Consider the following 8818-nt stretch of genomic DNA (forward strand, 5'->3'; position numbering starts at 1 on the left):
CTCCAAAAATGGTTTCAAAGGAAACCCAACCAGGTTTGTAAATGGAAAATATTATCAATAGAGAGAGAGACGCCAAGCCTTATCAATAGAGAGAGAGACGCCAAGCCAGTGAATATCACATCTCAAAATATTAAACCTCAGATGTCCATTGTCTTCAAAAAACAAAAACAAAAAAAATTTATGATATGGTTTTCTTTGAGCTCAACTTCATACCATGGATTATCACAAGTTGTAAACTAAAAAAAATGAAGAGCAATGGGATTTCTCTCTCTAGAGAATTCTAAGAAAAATAGGTCTCTGCAACATAAGAGTGATAAATGGGTCTTTCTCTATCTCAAGTAAAACTAAAGAACAGAAAACCATTGCATATAGAGAGAGAAGTACATACATGATATAAAAAAAGCCATACACATTCTGGAATTCATCCCCATCCATGTATGAAAAATAAGTATATACATGCTATAAGAAAAGCTTCAGCATTCAACACATTGGATATAGAGAGAGAAGCAATTAAAATCTTGGCATATGCATTCAACATACCCATGGGAAGGAAGAGGAAAAAAAAAGACGTGAAACCAACAGGTTCAGCCCCAAATTAACAACCATAAACTTCTCCTAAAAAGAAAAAAATTGGCCTCCAGGCCAATTTACACAATTTCGGGACTTCAATGTACACAACCACAAAAAGATGCTACAATTCTTAAATTGAGTTCTGTCAATCTACTTAAAAGTGCAGAAAACACAATTGCCTCATGTTCCACTAATGGGTTATCCTTTAAAGCATCTTCAACTTTCACTTTCTGCGGCACAAAATCTGCACAAAGACATGGGTCAAATAATCAGCAAATATAAACTCCAATCTTTTATAGAAGAATTGGAAATATAAGATGATAAGAACATGCATGGATCATGAAAAAGGTATTGTTTAACATAATACCTTCAAGGAATGCATATCTTCTCGATTTATGCTACCATCTTATGGATCCGAAGTGTATGACTTGTTAGCGCTGTAAGAAGAATATAAATTCATATGTTAGCATTTAAATTGAAGCTAATACAATTGTAAATCAAATGCATCAGCAATAATGGAAATCATACAATTGCAAATCAAATTAATGTAAAGGTGTGTAGTTGTACCTATCACAAACGTACGAATGGCAGTTCCTTTTGTCATGTCCACTGCCATTGCAGACTGCGCATTTCTTTTTTTTCTGCTCCTATCCCTCAGACCGAGCTTTCATTCTTTTAGTGGCTGGCCGTCCCTTTGTTCGTGCTCATGCAGATTCAAGGACATTACGGCAATGATTACTTCCACTTGGTGTATTATTACAACTGGTAGAATTGACATCTTTATTGACATGGATCATGACATTATCCTGTGGACCTCTCTTGCACATGATCTTTTCATCAAACTGACGAATTCCATTTTTTATTATGGTCATTGAAAACTCATAGCCCTCTACACTTTGTGAAGCACGCTCGACAAAGGATCGACTTGCCTACATAATCTCATTATATTTAATGGAGAGTGGCAGTTCAGATGTTACTTAAATTTATTCCCCAATGTCATCAAGAACTCTCTTCTTCGCATCCTTGGTCCAACGCTTCATTATATATTGTGGAGGGATTTCAAACACATATTTCACCATAAAAATCTTCAGTACATGCCTACAAAGAAGGTCAATCCTCTCAAAAAAGTGACAGGAGCAAGAAACAGAATTGTCATGGCAATTGAATTTCACTAAGTAAGATTTAGTTCCAGTCCCCGAGACTGCCACCTTAAAGGTGCCAACTTGACCATTGTCTTCAACTGTCTCCCTCGTAAAATTAAACCAATTATCTTTAAAATCTTGTGAGTATAGATTTTGGACGCCTGTGTCTCAATGAAAGTGGTTGTTCACAAGACTGAAGTAGTTTGACTGTTTTTTAAGTCATTTTCCCTCTCTTTTCGCACTTTCTCATCTTTGACTTTTGCAACAACTTCTAATAATGTATGCAAGTTTGTTGTGGGTGTCAAGTAAGCCTTAAAGTGTGTATTTATCCCTTCACTCCTTTGAAAAGAAGTCATACTCACAGTGAACGTGTCAGCTAAGTATGCATCAACTGATTGCATGCGACAACCATAAAGCCTACTGAGTCATTCATTGTCTTCTAGGTTACAATTATCAATCATTAATTTTCAACCCGATTCAAATTCTTCAATTGTTGGGCTAGTCACACACCTCCTAAAGGTATCTAAATAAGAATGATTTATGTGCAAGACATGACACATTTTTTCTTTGACCTTTGCAAATATGTGTCTCTTATAATAATGATGCTTGCTTTGGTGAAGAACTTGGCTCACTGCATATGAAATTGCAAGATCTTAATCAGTGAGAATAATGTCTGGTTGTTGTCTACCAATGGCTTCCAACCAGTTTACAAATACCCATATAAATGATTCTATCTTCTCATCAAATATGAGTGTAAATCCAAAGAAAGTGGTACTGAAATGGTGATTTACACCAAGTATAAGTGCAAAGGACATACCAAACACATTTGTCTTGTATGTGGTATCAAAGGTAACCACATCAGAAAAGCACTGGTAGGAAACTCCAGATGTAGAATCTACCCATAAGATACTGCAAATGTGATCTTCGTCATCGAATCTCAATCTATAGAAAAAAGATGGGTTCGATTGATTCTTTTATAGAGCCATTGTAAAATTAAATTGACATCTTCTCCTCTAGCACTTGCTATATCATTTTGAATGTCCTTTTGTATACACGGGACATTGTCAATTCCTCCAGCCTGCTCTATGAATATGTCATGAATATGTTTAGGCTTAACCATTGCCGAGCTCATTGAATGTATCAATGACTTTGTAGCACTCAACAATGATCGGTGAGTGTGAATTAGATGAGCTCTTCTTGGACTAACTAGATCATGATTATGATCTGTAATGATGCTAGTCACTTTCCACTCGTCGTTTTCTTGACTACTTATGCACAATCTAACCTTGCAACTACACCTTAACTCAGGGTAAACTTTTCCACTTTTATTAGGTTTTTCTTTTTAACCCCTTCCTTGGATCAAACATAAACCCTATCGATCCGTTTACCTTTCTTGGTATGAGTACTCTCCCTACGATTACCAAAACCTTTAGTGAATGCATAAGACTTAAAGAACTCATGTGAATCGCCCTCTGATTGAAACATCATTCCTACACATGGTTCTTCTATTTCATGACTTTTGTTTGGTGAGTCACAACCAAATCAGGGATTTCATCAATGCTGCTTATATTTGGGTATGTGGTAGATGCCACACAGATTGAATTTGTGGGATCCAGCTCAGCTTTTTGACTTACCCTATGTGAAACTGCGAACTACAAAAATACATGTATTTAAACCTTTGTCATAAGAATTTTTCTCAACCCGACTTGAAAAAGAATTTATTACAATTACACTGAAATAAGGATTGTATACAATAAGATCATTTACCTTAGAAAAAATCTAATAGCATGGGGGTATCACAAATTCAGTTGACTCCACTCATTTCTAGTTCCAAACATAAAACATAGGCATCAGTTATCCTTGGAATTTCACCAAGCCAAAATAATTAAGAACCATGTAGGCCCTTAAATATGAGTATTTTCAAGTTGCAACAATCAAAAATAGAAAAAACAACGAAGATAGTGATGGAAAAAATTCAACAGTAGTCCAAAGCGTACTTCTTAAATAGTCTCTACTGCAAATTTCATAAAAAGCATGAACATTTTTATATGCATAATCAAAGCTAAAACTTTAATTAGTTAAATTACACTACATTGAATTCAAGTAGCATTTTGCACCTAGCAAAGCTTTTCATCCTATGTGTGCTTACTTACAAGTCTATTCTATCCAAGATTTGAGTCAATCAACTCACGTTCATACACAATTTATATAGCAGTATGACCTGTTTATAACATTTAAGAAAATCCAAAAAAATTTACAGACCATTTGGGATTTATCAGAAATTTTCGGATTTTCAATATCCATTATGGGGTTCACCATTTAGGAGCACATGTGGCACCAGTATGCAGCAACCAAAGAATCCCCCATGTATGCGAATCCCCCATGTATGCAAGTTTTCAGAGACTAGAAACATCAAGCAGTAAAAGAGGGCAAGAACCCAAATTAAACAATAAATCAACCCAAATTAAACAATAAATCAATGGAAAAGGGGTTGGATTCTAGATGGTCTTAGATAAACAAAGATGATGAAATACAATATATGCAAGGATAAAGAAGCCTATCAGAGAGAATCAATTAGGAACAATTAATGAAATATGAGAGATAGGGAATTGAGACCAAAATAAAAACTATAAGGCACCAAATAAGGGGGAGAAAGACCCCTAAAAAATAAACATAGGAATTCACTAGAGCGAAGGTTTTCCTTTGGTTATCTGAGCAAAAAATGCTACAGAGAGAGAACCGTGTATACACAGTGTTTTGCTCTGTATTTGGGATATCCAAGAAACAAGCACAAAATCTGAGCAAAAATTGTCGTAAAATTGTTTTGTATTTGAGACATTTTTTGTCCAGATTTATTTATAGCAATTTTTGCTCAGATTGGGTTTTCCTCATTTGGGGAATTGGGGGAGTAAAAACCAGAGGGAGAGATGGAAATAGAAGCCCCCGAGGTTTTGCTCTATATTTGGGATATCCAAAAAACGTGCACAAAATCTGAGTAAAAATTATTGTAAAATTGCTTTGTAAGACATTTTTTGCCTATATTTATTTATAGCAATATTTGCTCAGATTGGGTTTTCCTCATTTGGGGATTTGGGGGAGTGAAAACCAGAGGGAGAGATGGAAATAGAAGCCCCTAAGGTTTTACTCTGTATTGGGGATATCCAAGAAACGAGCAAAAAATATGAGCAAAAATTGCTTTCTATTTGAGGTATTTTTTGCCCAGATTTATTTATAGCAATTTTTGCTCAGATTGGGTTTTCTTCATTTGGGGATTTGGGGAAGTGAAAACCAGAGGAAGATATGGAAATAAAAGCCCCCAAAGTTTTGCTCTGTATTTGGGATATCGAAGAAACAAGCATAAAATCTGAGCAAAAATTACTGTAAAATTGCTTTGTATTGGGGACATTTTTTGCCCAGATTTTTTTGTAGCAATTTTTGCTCATATTGGGTTTTCCTCATTTGGGGATTTGGGGGTTTTAGTGTAACTCGAGAGTGAAACTAGAGGGAGAGATAGAAATAGAAGCACCCGAGAGAGAGAGAGAGCCCATACCTTGACAGGGGGAACCTTTCTGTGCGAGATCTGCAGATGCCTTGTGTGGGAGAGAGAAACTTCAGAAGAGAGTAGCGAGAGGAGAGATGAGCTTCCTTTTGTGCAGTGAGAGGAGAGAGAAGTTTCAGAGCAGCCAAAGTAGAGAGATTTGGGTCATTTTTGGCCGAGAGGAGAAAGAATATATAGGGAGAGAGAGAGGAGAGAGACACTTCAGAGGGAGCGTACCTTTTTTAGTGTCCTTTCGTACGGCGCTGATTTTGTCGAAATTTTAAACTTTTCACACCTCATTCGGTGGTATCGCATCGTAGCCATCGGATTAGGAAAATCAAATCAGTATCGTTGGGTGCAACTGAACCATATGAGCAAGGCGGGCAATCCCATACTTTTCCATATATATATATTGCCCGAGTGCGTAATGCTACAGTAAATGCCCATGGCCCAGATTGAATCTGGGACGATCTGACAATCACAGATGTCCGATAGTGTTTGAATTTTTTTTTTTACAAATCTAAATCACTTGAAATTTTAGGCATACGTTTTTAAAAAGTAGGAAAATCTACGAAAAATATCAAAAAATAATTTTACATGAAATAAATTGACGAAAATACCTTCGAAAAGTTTTGAGGGGTATTTTGGTTAATTTATTTTTCAGGAATTATTTTTTTATATTTTTATTAGGTGCGCCTTGTTGAGAAGAACACATGCCTAAAATTTCAAGTGATTTGGATTTGTAGAAAAAAAAAATTAAATTCAAACACTATCGGACATTCGTGAGCGTCAGATCGGCCACAGAATGGCTCAGAAAAAAAATTAAAATTGAAACACTATCGGACATCTGTGAGCGTCAGATTGGCCACAGAATGGACCAAATTGAATCTAGGTCATTCGAGTATGGGTGTGCAGCAGTGACTCCCATATATATATATATATATATATATATATATATATATATATATATATATATATATATATATATATATATATATATATATATATAAAGAGAGAGAGAAAGATTACATACATTGTATTGACGTACAAATAAACTGGGACAATGCAAATGGGATTGTATGCAATGATTCATATTGTTTATGAACGATGAAATAAACGTCATTTAACCATGCACAGTCCATAACAAAACATGGGGTTGCCCATTTAGGTTACTGTTTCAAAGCTACAATGCATCTCCTTGTCTTTGCCCACGCATGGTGCGGACATAATGGCGCACAAACACACTGCTAACACCACGCTACACTTGTATGGTGGATTTTCTTTGTTAGTTTTGAGGGGATGTCAAAGTAGTGTGCTTAAGTTTCTATACTCAACACTAATCCCTCAAAATTACAAAAAAATTAAAGAACGGAATCCGCTGATGCTATTTATGTATAATATAAGGTGTTCATTATTGACTCTAGTTGTCAGATTCGTAATCAGGTAGCTTGGGATATGTTACAATCTTTTTTTATATTTACCTCAAAAAATAGGATAAATTTTAAGGAAAATTGCTTCATACTGGCTGGACTACGTTTCTATATATGCGATCCAAAAAGTGTAAAGCATCCATCTTAAAGATGGATGCAAGTAAGTGTTCTATCTAAAAACATTGGAAACTGTCGGTCCAAACATTTTCTCACTAAAATTATTATTTATATTTTTTAAAATTTATTTATTTTTTCATATTCATAATCTCCATATTAAATATTACATGTCCTTAAAAATTAAGTATTAAAATTCATCTCGAAAATAGATTTATTAAAGGGCCCACATTTCTACATATGCAGGCTTGACCGAATAAAAGCTGGGTCCAAATTTTAATAGGGGATTGCATATAATGAGATAATTTATCTTTGGTATAAGGTGGTCATAATTATTTATAAGTTATAACCATCCGATGCAAGATATTATACTTTAGATGTGTCACAAAGCTCGAAAAAAATTCTTTTGAACTTTTAACTTAGACAATGGAAAAAATGCAACCCCCCAATTTCAGATCTAATGGTCAAGATTAATTGTGACCACTTTGTACCAAACATAAACGGTCTCGTTGTATGTTTTCCATTTTAACACTAGATGATATTGCTAAGTACTTAAAGTGCGGACTCAAAAAGGGCAAGGGTATGCCTAAAATGACATAGTTAAAAATAGTGAGAAAAGATATAGAAACTTATGACTTCATTGAGGATATAACCCTTGATAGAGCAGAATGAAGGATCAAGATCTGTATAACCAACCCCAAATAGTTTGGAACAGACTTTGATGATGATGATTGTTAACTACTTTAAACAGCTCTTATTTTCATTTCATTTCTTTTTTCCTTTTTCTTTATGGAGAAAAAACATAAGGAGAGAAACTCAGCACGAATCCAACTCAACACGAACCCCAACCTTGCTGTCTTCTTGTACAAAACAACAATCTCTCTCACTTTCTCTATCAACTCTTCCAAACCTCACCCATGTTTAAAAAAAAAAAAAAAAAATCACCAAAAAAAAAAGCTTAATTTTTTCTTTTCTTCACATTTTACATATTATTATTTTTTTTCACTTTTTCCCGTTTACTATGTGGTCATTAGTGAGTGAGTCACTCGGACTCAGTTGAGTAACTCTCTCAGGCGAGTGGCGAATACTTGGCCCGGGGCGATGTTCCATCATTCTATCACTATTATGAAAAGGATTCTTTGCATGTATGAGATTAAGATAAACAAGCACGTGCACGCACACTGTGCATAGATTGTGAGTAATATTTTTTTTTAATAATAGGGAAATATTAGTATTATTTAATATTAATAAAACATTGATTCTATTATTTTACAGAGAAAAACTTAACAATAACTAACTTCGATAAAAGTAAATTGATAATATCAACATGAATAATCAAATGTTAGAAAAGGATCCATGACAAAATTCTAAAGTTGGTCACTAAAACAATGAGATGGATGTTCTAGGGCATGGATACCTTCAGACCAATGTGTTTATGTATTTAGATTTTTTTTTTTTTTTTTTTCTTTTTTTTTGCCTCCCTCTATTTGAACATGTTGATAATGAATTGTCTAAAAAGTAACACATACTGTTTTACTTTTACAATTTATTGCATAGGACTTTCAGTTGGGATTACTTCTTCAAGGACAAAGTTTATGTTGGAGGTGATGTTTATGGTTGATTTGTTTCTCTTTTTCTGCTTTTTTTTTTTTGTTCCTTCAAGAGAGGTCTAGTCTTCACATATTTTGTAGTGTCCTTTTATGTCTTTCGTATAAGCCGTTAGGTCCGAGACCCGAAGTAGGGGCCCGGGTCAGACCTTGGAATCATGCCTCAGCCTCCCCTCGGTCTTTGAAGTAGCTTGAACTAGAGAAAGTATCTTGAACTTGAATGGGGCTTGAGAGGAAAGAGGCATAGAAAGCTAGTGTTTAACTTGAAATGGTTTGTATGGATTAAGGAGACGTAGGTTTTTCTGCACTGGTGAGATCTCTAAGGCTATTGGAATTATAGGGAGGGGAGACTAGAAGGCCTAGAGTCTAGGGTTTTGAGAGGCTAGAATGCCAATTAGTGAAGTGGAATCAAGGGCT

General features: G+C 35.0%; 1 long non-coding RNA gene across 1 annotated transcript; it reads right to left on the minus strand.

The window, feature by feature from the left end:
• Window positions 1-513: 513 nt before the first annotated feature.
• Window positions 514-3253, minus strand: LOC148778969 (uncharacterized). The gene is made up of 3 exons (XR_016046747.1): window positions 1138-3253; window positions 938-1007; window positions 514-814 (listed from the first exon to the last, which is right to left on the minus strand). It is a non-coding gene; the product is annotated as an uncharacterized LOC148778969 (long non-coding RNA).
• Window positions 3254-8818: the final 5565 nt, after the last annotated feature.

Source organism: Amborella trichopoda, chromosome 13 (genome assembly GCF_054954075.1).
Source record: "Amborella trichopoda isolate Santa Cruz 75 chromosome 13, AtrichopodaSantaCruz75HAP2 v2.0, whole genome shotgun sequence".
NCBI classification, from domain to species: Eukaryota; Viridiplantae; Streptophyta; class Magnoliopsida; order Amborellales; family Amborellaceae; genus Amborella; species Amborella trichopoda.